This window comes from Saimiri boliviensis, chromosome 17 (assembly GCF_048565385.1).
Source record: "Saimiri boliviensis isolate mSaiBol1 chromosome 17, mSaiBol1.pri, whole genome shotgun sequence".
Lineage (NCBI taxonomy): Eukaryota > Metazoa > Chordata > Mammalia > Primates > Cebidae > Saimiri > Saimiri boliviensis.
This window is the reverse complement of record NC_133465.1, coordinates 34001642-34017624: the sequence shown is the minus strand read 5'-3', so window position 1 is coordinate 34017624 and position 15983 is coordinate 34001642. Positions and strand designations below refer to the sequence as shown.

The 15983-nt window shown below is 47.8% G+C and overlaps 1 protein-coding gene across 3 annotated transcripts in view; it reads right to left on the bottom strand.

The window, feature by feature from the left end:
* Positions 1–15983, bottom strand: part of CUEDC1 (CUE domain containing 1) — a 95751-nt gene that overhangs the window by 78962 nt on the left and 806 nt on the right. The gene's annotated exons all lie outside the window — the stretch shown is intronic.

Sequence of the window (15983 nt, the reverse complement as noted above, 5' to 3'; positions counted from 1 at the left end):
TTCAGTCTCTGAGGGTTACTGGAGAGCCAACAGGTGTATTTGGGAGCTGAGGGTCGCACCACCTGGTGCGTGCAGCCTGCAGACTCACTGAGAACAGCTTCATCAGCCTGCGTGTGCTCCCCTTGTCCCCCACCCCCCGCACTGGGGAGGCCAGCTGCACTTCCTCTGATTCTTCAATTCCCCCACAGCTTCAAATAGCTCAAGCTGATCTCCGTTACTTGCCATCAGTAGAGTCTGAACTGAGAGATGAGCTGGCATTACTATCCTCCCTGCAGATGAGGAAAGAGGCTCCAGAGGTGACTAAATGAACATCATACAGTCAACATGTAATAAAGGAGCCGTTAAAAACCCTGCCATGTCAGGAGAATTGCCTGAACCCAGGAGGCGGAGGTTGTGGTGAGCCGAGATCGCGCCATCGCACTCCAGCCTGGGTAACAAGAGCAAAACTCCGTCTCAAAACAAAACAAAACAAAACAAAACAAAATCCTGCCATGTGACTCTCCTTCAGTGCCATCTCATGCCTCCTTCCCTGGATTAAAGGAAGTGGCAGGTGTTCCCTTTCTGCCAGTGTTAAAAAAAAAAAAAAGTGGTGGCACAGTAAGCGATTCAGCCAGAGGCACTCCAGCGGACTAAAGCTGGAAACAAGAAATTCAAAATCCTCTACTTTAGAACTGTGAAGACAGCTCTTCTCTCCTCTATATTTCTCAGCCTTCCTTGCAGTGAGGTCAGCCCCATGTGACCAGCTCTGGGCAATGTGAATGGAAGCGACAGGTGTCAGTTTCCTCCATCTCTCTCCTTCCCTCCTGCAGTTACCTCGAAGGCCCTATGTTCCAGATGATGTGGCTACAGATGGAGGTGGCCTGCTGACCCACAAGACCAACCATGAGCAAAATGTAGACCTAGATGGTGTCAAGCCCCTGGGATGTCAGGATTTGATTATTCCTGCAGCATAATCTAGCCTCTCCTGACTGAAGCACAGGAATTCTTCAGCCTGGGCCAGCAGGATGCTGCATTTATTTGTTTAACATTGATCTGTTTAACAAATATTTCTGGAGCGCAGTGCCAGGTGCTGTCATGGGTATAGTCAAGGGCACAGTAGTTTTTTTAAAAAAAATACAAGCCGGGCACGGTGGCTCAAGCCTGTAATCCCAGCACTTTGGGAGGCCGAGGCGGGTGGATCACGAGGTCAAGAGATCAGACCATCCTGGTCAACATAGTGAAACCCCGTTTCTACTAAAAATACAAAAAATTAGCTGGGCATGGTGGCACGTGCCTGTAATCCCAGCTACTCAGGAGGCTGAGGCAGGAGAATTGCCTGAACCTGGGAGGCAGAGGTTGCGGTGAGCTGAGATCGTGCCATTGCACTCCAGCCTGGGTAACAAGAGCAAAACTCCGTCTCAAAAAAATAAAATAAAATAAAATAAAATAATAAAAAATTAAAAAAAAATACAATCGCTACCTTAAGAAGTACCCTATCTGGTGACTCACAAGCCCCACTTGGGACTAAAAGAAACAGTTCTACAGGTGCAAAGCAGAACTCCCACACAGTCCCTGGCTAACCTGAGCCATGAGAGAAGCTAAGCTGCCAGGAGGCAAAGACAGCTTGTCCTAGTGACTCCGGGAGGGTGACAGCCAAGAGTGAGTTCACACCAGGCTTTCACACCCAAGGATCTACCACCTCTACTCCTGCCAGCCTTGTGGCTGTAGACAAATGCTTCCCTTGCTCTGAGCACAGACAGAGGGGAGAAGGCATCAAGGAGGAGTCGTCAAGAGCGCAGGTGGCTGATGGAAAACAGACACAGCAAAAGACGCTACTCATCTTCCCCACCCTCCTCTGCAGCAGAAATGTCTCCTCTGGGAATCATCTCCCTGTTTGATTTTAACTGGAAAAGCCCCCCTTGACTGAGCTTTTCTCCCCCTATCCCATGTAGCTGAGGAACTGGGCAGAGAAGTCATTATTCTATCAGGAACTGGTGTCTGGCTATAGTCTCCTTTCTTTATGCCAAAAGCTAGATAAGAAGTTAGGCAGACAGGGTTGCCATGTACAGTTATGCAGGCTGTTCACTGCATAACACACCCATCCAAAGGGGCAAATGGAGCTGGAATCTAGCTTATACTCTGCTTACCAAGTTGTATATCCTAGAGGAAGGGCACCTTCTTCTAATTCACCCAAAAGTGTCTGCTGTATGCCACAGGAGAACTGGAGCCAGGCCTTCTCCATAACAGCAAAGGGAAGTTATTATACTAATCTCTCTACTTTTGTAGATGTTTGACATTTTTCACAGTAAAAGGTTAAAACAAAAACCAAACCAACACCCCATCAAGTGACTGGGTGTGTTACTTGGACAGATTACTTAACCCTCAGCCTCAGTTCCCGCATCCCTGGCTGTGACAATAATCCCTGGCTCATAGGGTCAGTATCAGGACTCATTTAAATTACCTAAGTAGAATGCTTGACATGGAGCAACTCCTGTTACAAATGGGAGCTATTAACAGTAGCCGCTGCTGATGGCTGGGGCCAGGAAGGAAAACGAGGTGAATGGGGACAGAGGGACATTGTCTAAAAAAGCCAGCGCTTTGGAAAATGTGTGTAGAGAAGCCAGAGTCCAAACATATGACCACCCTATTTTGAGCTTGGGGACCAGGGCTGGTGTGAAGGAGTTCTCATGCAACCCCCTCTTCCTTGGCAGCTTTGATACTTCCCTGGGGACCCCAGGCTTGGCTCAGAATACAAGATCAGTGACCTTACTGATCCACACAAAGGCCACAAAGAGTAGTTTAGAAAAGGATGTGCTCCCAGCCTCCCAGCAAACTCAGAGAAGGGCCAGGCAGCTGGGAGGTGGGGCTGGCTGGGCTGGGAGTACTCACATCTGAAGTCCTAAAAGAGAACAGGACTTCCCCGAAGATGTTCCAGGAAGTCAGCCATTAGCACAGAGAGAACTCCTGCCACCTTTGTGGGGTTCAAATGGCCCACTCACATTCCTGAAGGTCAAAAACTATATGCAAATGTCTAGGGTGTTTGTTTTAATTTGGTTTAGTTTGGTTTTCGAGACAGAGTCTTGCTCTGTTGCCCAGGCTGGAGTGCAGCTCACTGCAACCTCCGCCTCCTGGGTTCAAGTGATTCTCCTGCCTCAGCCTCCCAAATAGCTGGGACTACAAGCATGCACCACCACGCCTGGCTAATTTTTGTATTTTTAGTAGAGACAGGGTTTCACCATGTGAGCCAGGCGGGTCTTGAACTCCTGACCTCAGGTGATCCACCCATCTCAGCCTTCCAAAGTGCTGGGATTACAGGTGTGAGCCACTGCACCTGGCCAAAATGTCTAGTTTTATGAGACGAATGTTTATGTTAAAGTCTTCAAAATGATCACTGCTATATGTGAATTTTACCAGTAGTCTCTTTTTAATGACCTGCCCCCCTCCCCCCGATTCATTTCCCTTCAAGGACTTAGGTTCCAGAGCCTCACCAGGAGAGAGCTGATGGTGGCAATGGCAATGACCGGAAGCTGGGAGCCCTTCCCAAAGCCCCTGAAGGGAACTCCCCACCGGCACAAACCACCGAGACCCTGGGCGTCAGCCTGGTGCCCGCCCTAGGAGACTGACATGGAAGGCTTCCGGCTTCAGTCAAATGCCATCTCACTCACTTGCCTCTCCTTTCTTTCTTTCCAGAATTAAAGCTAATAGGATGATTCATTCTCTTCTTAAATCAGCTCATGAGAAAAAGGGAAGTCCCCCGAGAGTTCCCATCTCTCTCTCTGCCAAACATAAGCCACCCCATGGCTCATTCCCCATATGCACTTAATAGAAATGCTACAACAAGGAAGAAATCCCATGAAGAACCCCACCCTTCCCCTTTCCTTTCATGTCTCAAGAATTCACCATCCATGGCAGGTTTCTAAGTTTCTTTCTTTTTTTTTTTTTTTGAGACGGAGTTTCGCTCTTGTTACCCAGGCTGGAGTGCAATGGCACGATCTCGGCTCACCGCAACCTCCGCCTCCTGGGTTCAGGCTATTCTCCTGCCTCAGCCTCCTGAGTAACTGGGATTACAGGCACGCGCCACCAAGCCCAGCTAATTTTTTGTATTTTTAGTAGAGACGGGGTTTCACCATGTTGACCAGGATGGTCTCGATCTCTTGACCTCATGATCCACCCGCCTCGGCCTCCCAAAGTGCTGGGATTACAGGCTTGAGCCACCGCGCCCCGCCCGGTTTCTAAGTTTCTAAGGCTGCCAGGGAGGAGGGCTGAGTTGGAGTTTAACGATAAGTTTCCACATAAAATGGGATAGGAGGGGTAAGAGTCACATGGCTCTTAAAGCCACACACATGCCACCCTCAGAGCAGAAAGTAAAAATCCACCCAGAAAATACTCTTCTCTGTCTGTGCCAGATCTCCTCAGCTCTGACCTACACTTAGAAACAGCTGTTTCCCCAGAACTCCAAAAAAAGCTCTCATATGCTCCATCCCTCATTCTTTCCAACAGTGTGATCTGCACACTTAATCTACCTCTAGGCTCAGTTTATCCCTCCCTGGGACTGTCAAACAAGAAGAGTAACAGTCAAAGAGTAAGAATCCTAACGCTACAATGTTGTAAAGCACTTTTGTAAATACGTCTATGGACTCAGCCTCCTGGCTTTGGAGCTCAGATCCCGCCTCCTCAGCTAATTAGTGTGACCTTATGCAGGTTAACTTAACCTCTCTGTGCCTCGGTTTCCTCCTGCATAAAGTGATGACAATACTCTCTCATCTACGGTTGATTACATGCATTAATATTCCCAACATGCTTAGAAAGCTTACTGGCATGCAGTAAGCATGCAATAAATGTTAGCTATTATTATTTTTTTTATTTTTTTATTTTTTTATTTTATTTTATTTTATTTATTTATTTATTTTTTTGAGACGGAGTCTTGCTCTTTCACCAGGCTGGAGTGCAGTTGCACAATCTCGGCTCAAATCAACCTCCATCTCCCAGATTCAAACGATTCCCCTGCCTCAGCCTCCTGAGTAGCTGGGACTACAGGTGCATGCTACCACGCCTGGCTAATTTTTTGTATTTTAGTGAAGACAGAGTTTCACCATGGCCAGGATGGACTCTATCTCCTGACCTCATGATCTGCCTGCCTCAGCCTCCCAAAGTGCTGGGATTACAGGCGTGAGCCACTGCACCCAGCCAGCTATTATTATATATTATTATATATTTTTTTTTATGACACTCTGTTGGCCCAGGCTGGAGTGCAATGGCATGATCTCATATCTCACTGCAACCTCCACCTCCAGAGTTCCAGTGATTCTCTTGCCTCAGCCTCCTGAGTAGCTGTGATCACAGGCGCCAACCACCATGCTCAGCTAATTTTTGTAATTTTAGTAGAAATGCAGTTTCAGCACGTTGCCAGGCTAGTCTCAAATGTCTGACTTCAGGCGATCCACCTGCCTTGGCCTTCCAAAGTGCTGGGATTATAGACATGAGCCACTATGCCTGGCCATTAGCTATTATTAGACCATCACGAGAATCTTGTACCATAGAAATTATTCTTACCAGCTCTATTTAACATATGTAGTAAATAGCCATGTGTTGTTGTGTAGTATAACAATAGATTAGCCTCAAGAAAACTACAAATTAAGAAGCTAAGTGACCTGCTCAGAATGACACAGGCCACACACGGCAGAACTAAGACTGGAACTCCAGTCGGGAACTCCAATTTGCACACTCACAAATTTCACACTTTAACACACTGTCTCCCCCAGGCATGGAAATTTGAGAGGTCCCACAGATCAGCAGCAGAAACAGATTTCAATTCCATCATCTCTACAGAGTGACAGTATCTCAAGGGAGTATTTCGAGATTCACCAAACAAAATTCATTTCCATTCCATTCGTTTTCATTTTTCAAGAACACACACCAAAGCTGCCTTAGGGAGAGGGTGTCACCCCATCAAAGGTGCCAAGGACCATGCAAGGCCAGGAGTCACACCGGCCTCAACAATGTTTCAGACAAAAAAGGCTCCCTTGGGAGGCTCCTAGGCTGTCATCGATTTGCCGAAGGTCAGTGGAAATCATGTGAGAATGCATTTGTGTAGGCATGGCCTAAGACACGTGGACTGCTGCCAAATCCATATGTATTTTTTCAAAACATCTGTACTGTCTTCACCCTTGATAAATAGTAGCCAGGCTACAGAAATATTTCCATTACATACAAAAGCCTGCTTTGCCACCACAACTCATTGAAATGGATGTTTCCAACTTGAGAGGAAATCTTCAATGAAAACATCTAAAAACACCCCAAACTTCCAGCAGAGGCAACCAATCTGGCATTTAGGAAACCTTTAAACACTAATAAACAATATTTATGAAAACAAATTATTTGGTAAACATATGCCCTCATGCCCAAAGTCTAACTATATCTAATAAATAGGTTAAGCCTATTTCTTCTGGCTCTACTATGAACGTTCATTAGAAGACTTCTGCATAAACATTTTCATAAAGGTCTTCTCATATTTCAAGACTGTGATGAAATCTCCTTATGGCCATGCTGAAAAGAATTGGAATAAAAAGAATTTAACACTGTAGCCCTGGCTTTACCACTAAGAAGCTGTGTGATTTCACAAAATGAAAACAATAACAATAACAGTAACAGCTAACATTTAATGAGGACTTAAAATATGCAAAACATTGTGCTAGGGGCTTAATAAGTATTTGGTACTAATTAACAACCATTATGTAATATTATGGCTGGCACGGTGGCTCACACCTGTAATCCCAGCACTTTGGGAGGCTAAGGCGGACAGATCACTTGAGGTCAGGAGTTCAAGACCAGCCTGGCCAATGTGGTGAAACACTGTCTCTACTAAAAATACAAAAACCACCTGGGCATGGTGATGGGCGCCTGTAATCCCAACTACTCAGGAGGCTGAGGCAGGAAAATCACTTGAACCCAGGAGGTGGAGGCTCTGGGTGACAGAGCAAGACTGCCTCAAAAACAACAACAACAAAAATTGGTGATATTTACTCCTGTATGGATCAGGAAACTAAGACTCAGAGATTGAGTAACTTGCCCCATGAACACAGCAGCTACTAGCAGAGGCTGGGATGAAGCATGGGCATTCTGACAGTACTTTTAATTACATACCATCAGTCTTGTCAAAACACTTAACGACCCAGAACCTCAGCTTCCTCCAGGAGTCTTCAGAATCCTTTCTGGCTATAAAATTCAGTGATTCTCCTTTTTCAAAATGAAATTAATGTGTAACTTCAAGAAATAATGTAATGATGCTCTAGTACTGCTAAGAGGGAAGGAAACACATCTGGGTATGCCTCACCCAGAACCGGTCGGGGGAGGAAAGCTGCTGATTGTCTAGGGTAATGATGCCCTGTGAAACAACCGGACTGGCCTCAAATCGTCTCAGGAAAAATGACAACTTGAAGTTCTTAGAGGATGCACCAACCTGCAAAGGTCTGCAAGTTTGCAACTATCAGTTCTCAAACTTTAACTTGACTTTTTTTTTTTAAAGGAAATTCATATGCAAGAAAACGCTGCACAGCAGAGGCTGATCTTATGTTGACTCTGTGGCATGCTTACACTTGCTTTCCTCTCATGTGTACACCTGCTCAGGGAAAACCCACCTGGCCCAGGCAATCTGTTTTAAGACTTCCCTATGACCTCCTAGCCCGAGGCTCAGTGGTCCTGTAATTGGGTGGGGGTTTTGTCCTTTGCACATCTGCTATCTTCATATGCTCCCTCCTGTTCATTCATCACCAGCCGGGTCTCTGGACACACAAACACACAAGTGCTGCCCTCCCCATCTCAGACTCATCTTCTTCCTCTCTCTGCTCAGCACAGGAGTTCCTTGTCCACACACCTTGCCATTGGCTGACATAGCCAATGGTGGAACTCCCCCAGCTGACCCTCCCTGGAGCTCGATAGCTCTCTCCCAGCTCTGGGTACAGCCTGAAACCGAAACTAATCTCAGACCAGAGCAAAGTGAAATCATTTCCTGCGTCTGATCACCCTACATGACCACAGAGAGCCTTCCCTTAACAGAGCACCAAATCCAGCTTGCTGGTCACCAGGAAAAAACAAAGCTTTGCAGTGCCCTCCTAACACCAAATACTTTCTTAATGAATAGGGAATTCTGGTATTAGAGGAGGAAGCAAAAGTCCTTGCCATCATGTTGGCTGCTGCTACTTCTCTCTTATTTGCACAAGTCTATTTCAATTCACCCTGAGAGCTAAAGTTCACCACCCTGTATTATTTTTAAACTCATTGTCCAGCATCCGTTCATATTTGGTTCATTCTTAATCAGATTATCTTTCAAGAGCAAGCTTTGTTCTCTGAGATCTCTGTAACCATCTTGCTCTAATGTGGCTGAGACGGTTACACTATATGCTTTCCTAAATTTAAAAATGAAGCCTTTACTTTTGTGCTTGGGCCAGGCACCATGGCTCATGCCTACAATCCCAGAACTTTGGGAGGCTGAAGTGGGCAGATCACTTGAGCTCAGGAGTTTGAGACCAGCCAGGGCAACATGGTGAAAACCCATCTCTACTAAAAACACACAAAAAATTAGCTGTGTGTGTTGTTGTATGTCTGTAATCCCAGCTACTCGGGAGGCTGAGACAAGAGAATCATTTGAACCTGGGAGGCAGAGGTTGCAGTGAGCCAAGATCACACCACTGCACTCCAGAATGGGTGAAAGAGCAAGACCCTGTCTCATAAATAAATAATAAAAAATAAAAACACTTTTGTGCCTGGCACAACCAAAAAGGAAAAAAAAAAAAGCAAAAGCCATTATGACTGAACATAATGTTAGGACTTGATGATCCTTAAAAGAAGTCTAAACATTGAGAAAATTCCAAACGGTATTTCCTCCTCTTACCATTGCCCCCAGCATACTTGCGGGCACCTTTCTTTGTGGCTGGGCAGTCTTATGAAAAAAGTCTACTGTTAGCTTAAGTAAAATAGAATAAGAAGGGTTAAGAGCACTGGCGCAACAAGGGTATGGTCAAATAGAGGTAAGTCTTGGATGATCTGTTATTTACTCATTCATCTAACCAAGTTTACTGAGAGCCCCATATATATGCCTAAAACTCTTCTAGATGCAACCAGCTAGAAGCTCCACCTGAGAGTGCCACTCTCAGAAATACTGTGTGTATGGAGGCGGACGCCTTCTGTATTCCAATACCAAGACAAACGCTCCACTACTTCCAGGTTTCCTGGGCTCTCCTCACAAGGCTTGGACTCCATCCCCTAGAGCTGCAGGTCCCTCCCAGTGAGCACCCCCACTGACCAGGAGCATTGCAGGCAAGGGCCCCAGCTGTTGGGCAGACTCTGTGCCTTGGCTCACTCAATGGATGAGCTGTTCATTGTTATCAGGCATTCTTCAATCACTCCAACAGTCAAAGGAGGGGTTAGACCAGATTTGAGTAATCTTCTAGCTCAAAAATTCCAGCTCCTTTTATCCTCCGATCACTGAGCTGACATGGACCCTGCAGGGGCCTTTACTTCATCTTCCTGTCTCCAGATGAAACCTCTTAAACCACAAAGACAAATGAAACTTGTTCCCATTTCTGAAGACCTTCGGGGTAGGCCATTTCCCCTCTGTGCCTATGAGTCACTTTTCTTACATCTCACATCCTATCTGGAATGTCTTCCTCATACCTTACTTGAATCCTTCCTCCGTAGTTTAAATTCATTTGCCTCTGGTTCTAAGTGCAGAGAGACAAGAGTGAATCACTGTGTTCTGAGCAATGACTCTTCAGAGACTTTTATGTCTTCTTCACCATGTTCACTGCAGGCATTACAAGAGGTGGCAGTGTTTCTCAGCTATTAAAAACCACAAAGGCATCAGGAAAGCTGACCACACTGCCCAGTTCCTGCCTCATCCTGGCAAGGTGTTGCAGGATCTGAAAACCTGACCCTCCTCTGAAACCCACACACTGGCCACTCGGCTTAACTCAGAGTTCACCAAGGAGGAAAACAATGTGCTCCCATGCCAGATCAAAAGCCCAGGAGGCAGCAGCCACTTATCTTGTCCTCACTCAGCTCAAGTGGCCCCTCTTCCAGGAAGCCTTCCCTGCCCCAACTCCTCTTCTGGCTGGCAAAGTGCCCCCTTCCTCAGCGCTTTGTCTTATAGCAGCACCTGCCACAGCAACTGAAATTCCACGCTAGCATGTTTGTCTCCCTTATCAGACTGGAGGCATCTTGAAGGCAGGGCCCATGGCTTGGTGACCTTTGTGCTCCCGGATGGGCCCCAGAAGAGTGGCCAGTGCTTGGCTGGTGGTTCTCAGCAGACTCTGTTAAGCTGAATCCTCCAGGCATGTTCCAGTGATGCTTGGACAGTGCACTGGCAGCTCTTCAAGCAGGACACAAACCCCACAACCCACCAGCTCCACCCTCCCCCACCACAACCACCCCCTGGCCTTAGTAGAGGTCTCTCCAAAAATTTGTTTTTTCTTTTTTGAGACAGGGTCTGGCTCTGATGCCCAGGCTGGAATACAGTGGTGAAATTTCGGCTCACTGCAACCTTGGTCTCCCAGGCTCAAGCGGTCTTCCCACCTCATCCTCCTGAGTAGCTGGGATTACATATGTATGCCACCACACCCAGCTAATTTTTGTATTTTTTGTAGAGATGGGGTTTCATGATGTTGATCAGGCTGGTTTCGAACTCCTGAGCTCAAGCGATCTGCCATCCTCAATCTCTCAAAGTGCTAGGATTACAGGCATAAGCCACCACACCCAGCCAGCCCTCTCTGACAGTTTCTCTAAAGGTGTGGGCCTGCAGCCAGACTGCCTAATTTCAAATCCTGGCTCTGCCACTTTCTCAGCCTTGTGATCTTGGGCAAGTTATTTAAACTCTTGATGTCTCTTATGTCTCTGTTTCTTCACCTGAAAAATGGTTATAATATCTCATAGGTCTTAGGGGAATTAAACGAGCTTATCCATGTGAAGCACTTGGAAAGGGTCTGACCCCTCTGTGAGTGCTGCAATGACTATTTCCCAAGCCTATCCCTTCACAGAAAGCTTTGCCAATCCCCAGCTTCAACTTTTTTGTTTTTTGGAAATGGAGTCTCACTCTGTTGCCCAGGCTAGAGTGTTGTGGTGCCATCTCAGCTCACTGCAACCTCCACCTCCTGGGTTTAAGCAATTCTCCTGCCTCAGCCTCCCAAGTTGCTGGGACTACAGGCACCTGCTGCCATGCCTGGCTAATTTTTTGTATTTTAGTAGAGATGAGGTTTCATCATGTTGCCCAGGCTCATCTCAAACTTCTGAGCTCAGGCAATCTGCCCATCTCGGCCTCCCAAAGTGCTAGGATTACAGGCGTGAGAGCCACCATGCCTGGACTCTTTTTTTTTTTTTCTTTTGAGTTTTGCTTTTGTCACCCAGGCTGGAGTGCAATGGCGTGATCTTGCCTTACTGCAATCTCCGCCTCCCAGGTTCAAGCGATTCTCCTACCTCAGCCTCCTGAGTAGCTAGAATTACAGGAACCCACCACCATGCCCAACTAATTTTTGTATTTTTAGTAGAGACAGGGTTTCACCATGTTGGCCAGGCTGGTCTCGAACTCCTGTCCTCAGGTGATCTACCCGCCTCAGCTCCAAAAGTGCTGGGATTACAGGCATGAGCCACTGTGCCCGGCCAGCTTGTACTCATGACTGCCTGTTGGGCCTGCCCCCATCCTCTCACTAGGTTCCCTTCCTCCGGGAACTCTGCCTTGTTCCTCCGGACCAATGTTAGCATTAATTTTATGCCATTTGACCCTCCTCACTAGTTATGCCTCCTCACCCCTGCCCCCAGCTTATATGGCAAATTCTCCAAAGAAAAGGGAAAAGAGTTGGTTCCACAGCAGGGCTACAGATGCTGAGTCATTCTGCCCCCAAATATGCTCAGCTGTCACCCATGACATTTCAGTCTCCCCACCCCCGTCTCCATTGTGCGGTCCCCTCTGCTCATCATTCAAGAGCCTCACCCGAACCCCTCCCACTCATCCAAAACCATCCTCAACCTCTACAGATTTTACCAAAGATTTTCCTTAATAATGAGGCTCAGAACTTGTATACCCCTGTGCAGAAATGATAATAATAATAGCTTCCATCTAATGAACACTTGCTCTTTGTCTGACATTTGTGAGATCTCTTTTTTAACTATTTCTTTTTTTTTTTTTTTTTTTTGAGACAAAGTCTCACTCTGTTGCCCAGGCTGGAGTGCAGTGGCATGATCTCAGCTAACTGCAACCTCCGCCTCCTGTGTCCAAGTGATTCTCGTGCTGATCCTCCCAAGTAGCTAGGGTTACAAGCACTCACCACCACGCCTTGCTAATTTTTGTTTTTTCAGTAGAGACTGGGTTTCACCATGTTGGCCAGGCTGGTGTCAAACTCCTCACCTCAGCTGATCCACCCACCTCAGCCTCCCAAAGTGCTGGGATTACAGACATGAGCCACAGCGCCTGGCCAACTCTTTCTAAATATAGGAAACTCAGGCACTTACAAAGTCTTAGAGTAAGATGGAGAGCTGGAATTCTACCTGGGGATATCTAACTGCAGATATTATACCCTAAACCACTAAGCTATGATGAAAATGTACACAAAATAACTCAGTTGCTTCCTGGTGGTGGAAGTTATAGACCAGTGGAGTTGGAAAATTTTTTTTTTTTTTTTTTTTTTTTTTGAGACAGAGTCTCACCTCACTCTGTTGCCCAGTCTGGAGTGCAGTGGTGGGATCTCAGCTCACTGCAACCTCTGCCTCCCAAGTTCAAGTGTTTCTCTTGCCTCAGCCTCCCGAGTAGCTGGGATTACAGGTATGTACCATCATGCCAGGCTAATTTTTTGTATTTTTAGTAGAGACAGGATTTCACCATGTTAGCCAGGCTGGTCTCGAACTCCTGGCTTTAGGTGATCCACCTGCCTCGGCCTCCCAAAGTGCTGGGATTATAGGTCTGAGCCACCGCGCCCAGTCAGACATTTTTGTCCTACCTAGAATTCCTCAAAGACCATTGGTGCTGCCGCAATGGAAATGAAATGGTCACATTTATCAGAAGGGAGTTTATGTTTACAAGGACTGTTACCACATTTATCATTTATAACCTGCTTTAAAGATAAGACATTTAGCTGTACCACCAAGAGTCCGTGATATTGCTCGGACACATGAGAGGTTCTGGGAGCCTGGGAGCCAAAGGGATCAATGAAGCACTGAGTCAGCCAACACAGTCAGCGTCCCAAACTCACCAACCTGTGGTAGACAGGGCCACGGCGGACCGAGAAGTCATGGCCACTGGAGAAAGTGAATCATCAGTCACTGCAAAAAGACTTCTGCATGCCACCAAGACACTTCCAATTCCCAAGTCAGGGACCACTGGACCACAACCCTTTAGGGTCTCCGATGCCTTTTATTATTATTATTGGAGACGGAGTTTTGCTATTGTCATCCAGGTTGGAATACAATAGCACAATCTCAGCTCACTGCAACCTCTACCTCCTGGGTTCAAGTGATTCTCCTGCCTCAGCCTCCTGAGCAGCTGGGATTACAGGCATGTGCCACCACACCCAGCAAATTTTTGTATTTTTAGTAGAGATGGGGTTTCACCATGTTGGCCAGGCTAGTCTCAAACTTCTGACCTCAGGTGATACACCTGCCTCGGCCTCCCAAAGTGCTGGAATTACAGATGTGAGCCACCACGTCCGGCCTCCAAGATCCTTTACAGCTCTTAATTTCTGTAAGTTCAAGAGCCAGCAAAACCGAAGCACCACCCCCTCCAGGTCACCTTGGATAGTCAGAGGGGATCCCTGTCAGATACCCAGCTTCCTGTGCCCAAGGCTCTAGGATGCTCCTGGCTCTGTTGCTTATTACCAGAGCAAATGTAGGAAGCTCTAAAGGAAGAATACCAGTGTGAGTGGTGCCATATACCAAACACTGTGCTCTCTAATTAAAGAAAAATGTTCTACAGCTGTCTGTGGGGGACTTGAGCCTAAGGAAGACTTCTCAATCCCAAGGTAGAGAAGTCACAAATGGCAGATCCTGCCATAGCTCTTCCAGATCCCTAGCAAGTGTAGATGCCACAAACACCTGTGCAGCAGACCAGGGCCCAGTGAGCTACGGGTAAGAAAGGAAAGGCAGGCTAGGCCTCCTCTGGGCTGCACTGGGGATAGTGACAGCCACCCTCTGTTCCCCACCTGCCTTCAAGAGTCCGAAGGAATCTAAGGAACTGACAATACCCAGATGATAGCCTTGGATAATTCCACCCCAAGACCTCCTTAAGAGGCGTCTTTCACACTTAATATTCTCTACTAAAGCACCTCAACCGCATTTCCCCAAGAACAAGCTGGAGCTCTTAAAGGGCCCGGAGTTCACACGCAGCTGAAATGCCAGAATATCCACCTCCTCCCAAATCACTTTATTTACCTCTAATTCAATAGCCCAGTGGGCCTAGCCCGGCGCCCAGGGCCTTCCCACCACACAGACAGCAAAATGAGCCCCTGGAAAAGGGCCACCTCAACTGCCCCCATCCTCTAGCTAGCTGTAGGGATCTGGGATCTGTCCAGAGTTTCCAGGTCTCCATGGCCACAAGCCCAGAGTGGCATTAGGAAGGTCATGAGAAAAGACCTCAGAAGCAGTCTGCTCTTTGCACCCTGGGATTATTCATTGACCAGCCAAAAAGGAGGGAAATGTTCTGATGGCCCAGGCCAGACCAGTAACTCTAGGGCAGGGGTCTCAATGGAGGTCCTAGTTCCAAGGGGGTATATTAACCCTCTGGTGTTGAATGCAAGTATTTCCCTATGCACATGCATTTTGGAGGGAGAAGAGTTAGAGCTTTCACCAGATTCTCAAAGGAGCCCATGACCCCAACCTCTGGCCCTCGTTGGTCTGGCCCAGAAGCTGGGGACACAGCCCTAGTCATATCAACATCTCTGGGCCATCCTTGCTGTCCAGGGTCTCTCTTCTATTCAAGGATGTGTTCAGGTCGGTAGCAGCATCCTGTTTCCCCTGTGTCCTGACCCATCCAGCTGCAGAAAGTGGACAGTGGGGTTTCACAGCCAACCCTCCTGCACAGGCCCCAGCTTCCTGGAGGCCCAAGCCAGGTTTCCCCCAGCAGCACCTCTCCATCCCAGAGATAGCACCCTCCATTCAAACTGAGGTACCAGTGGCACTGACCCCCAACAACAGAGAAGACCCAGCTTCACACTTGATCTAACAGGGCTCCAACATCATTGGTGAGATGACTTCCTCCATGAGAGAATTCCTGGGGTCCCTCACCTCCTTCAGGCACAGCTGGCTATAAAGAAAAGGATGAGAGGCCCAGAACATCTCCGCTGAGTTCTTTCTCCTGGGCCAAGTGGCTCAGGTGCTGCGGGATTACCCACAGAAGGCTCATTCCTCTGGCTATGAGAGCTGCCTGCGAATCGGGTGGGGAGCCCGGCAGATGGTCTTGTATCTTCTATCACCTCTAGGATGTCTTGTTTCTAAATTCACAGGGAGTCCCCTCACCTTCTACTCCACCAAGAAAAGGAAAATCTAAACCCTCCCTCCCCTTAAAACACATTCCTTCCCAGGAATTTAATTTCAGTGTACCTTTCTTGGAACGAAAACTTTTTTTAAGGGGAAAACAAATGGGCAAGCCAGTGCTGGGTGTAAGGCGACCAGGCGACCGAGAAAAGGAAGAGGGCGGAATGAATCAACGCCGACACCAGCCCCCTGGAGCTCAGAGCCCCCGGCACAGGAGCCGGCAGGGCGGGGAGGTAGGGGCGGGGACAGCGCATTCCCAACTTTCCCTGGCCGAGCTGACGGGAGACACAGCTCCCAGGGGACCGGGAGGGATCAAAAAAGGCTTAGCCGACCTGTGACATAGGCGGGGGCAGGAAGCGAAGCTCCCCTCCCCCTGGAAGGCGCTCTGCTCCCAGCAATCGCCCCCGCCTGCGGTCGCCGCCCAGCCAGCGCCCCCAGGCCTGGGCAGCGCGGGGAGGGGCGCCCACACAAAAGGGGGAGCGGCGGGAGAAGGG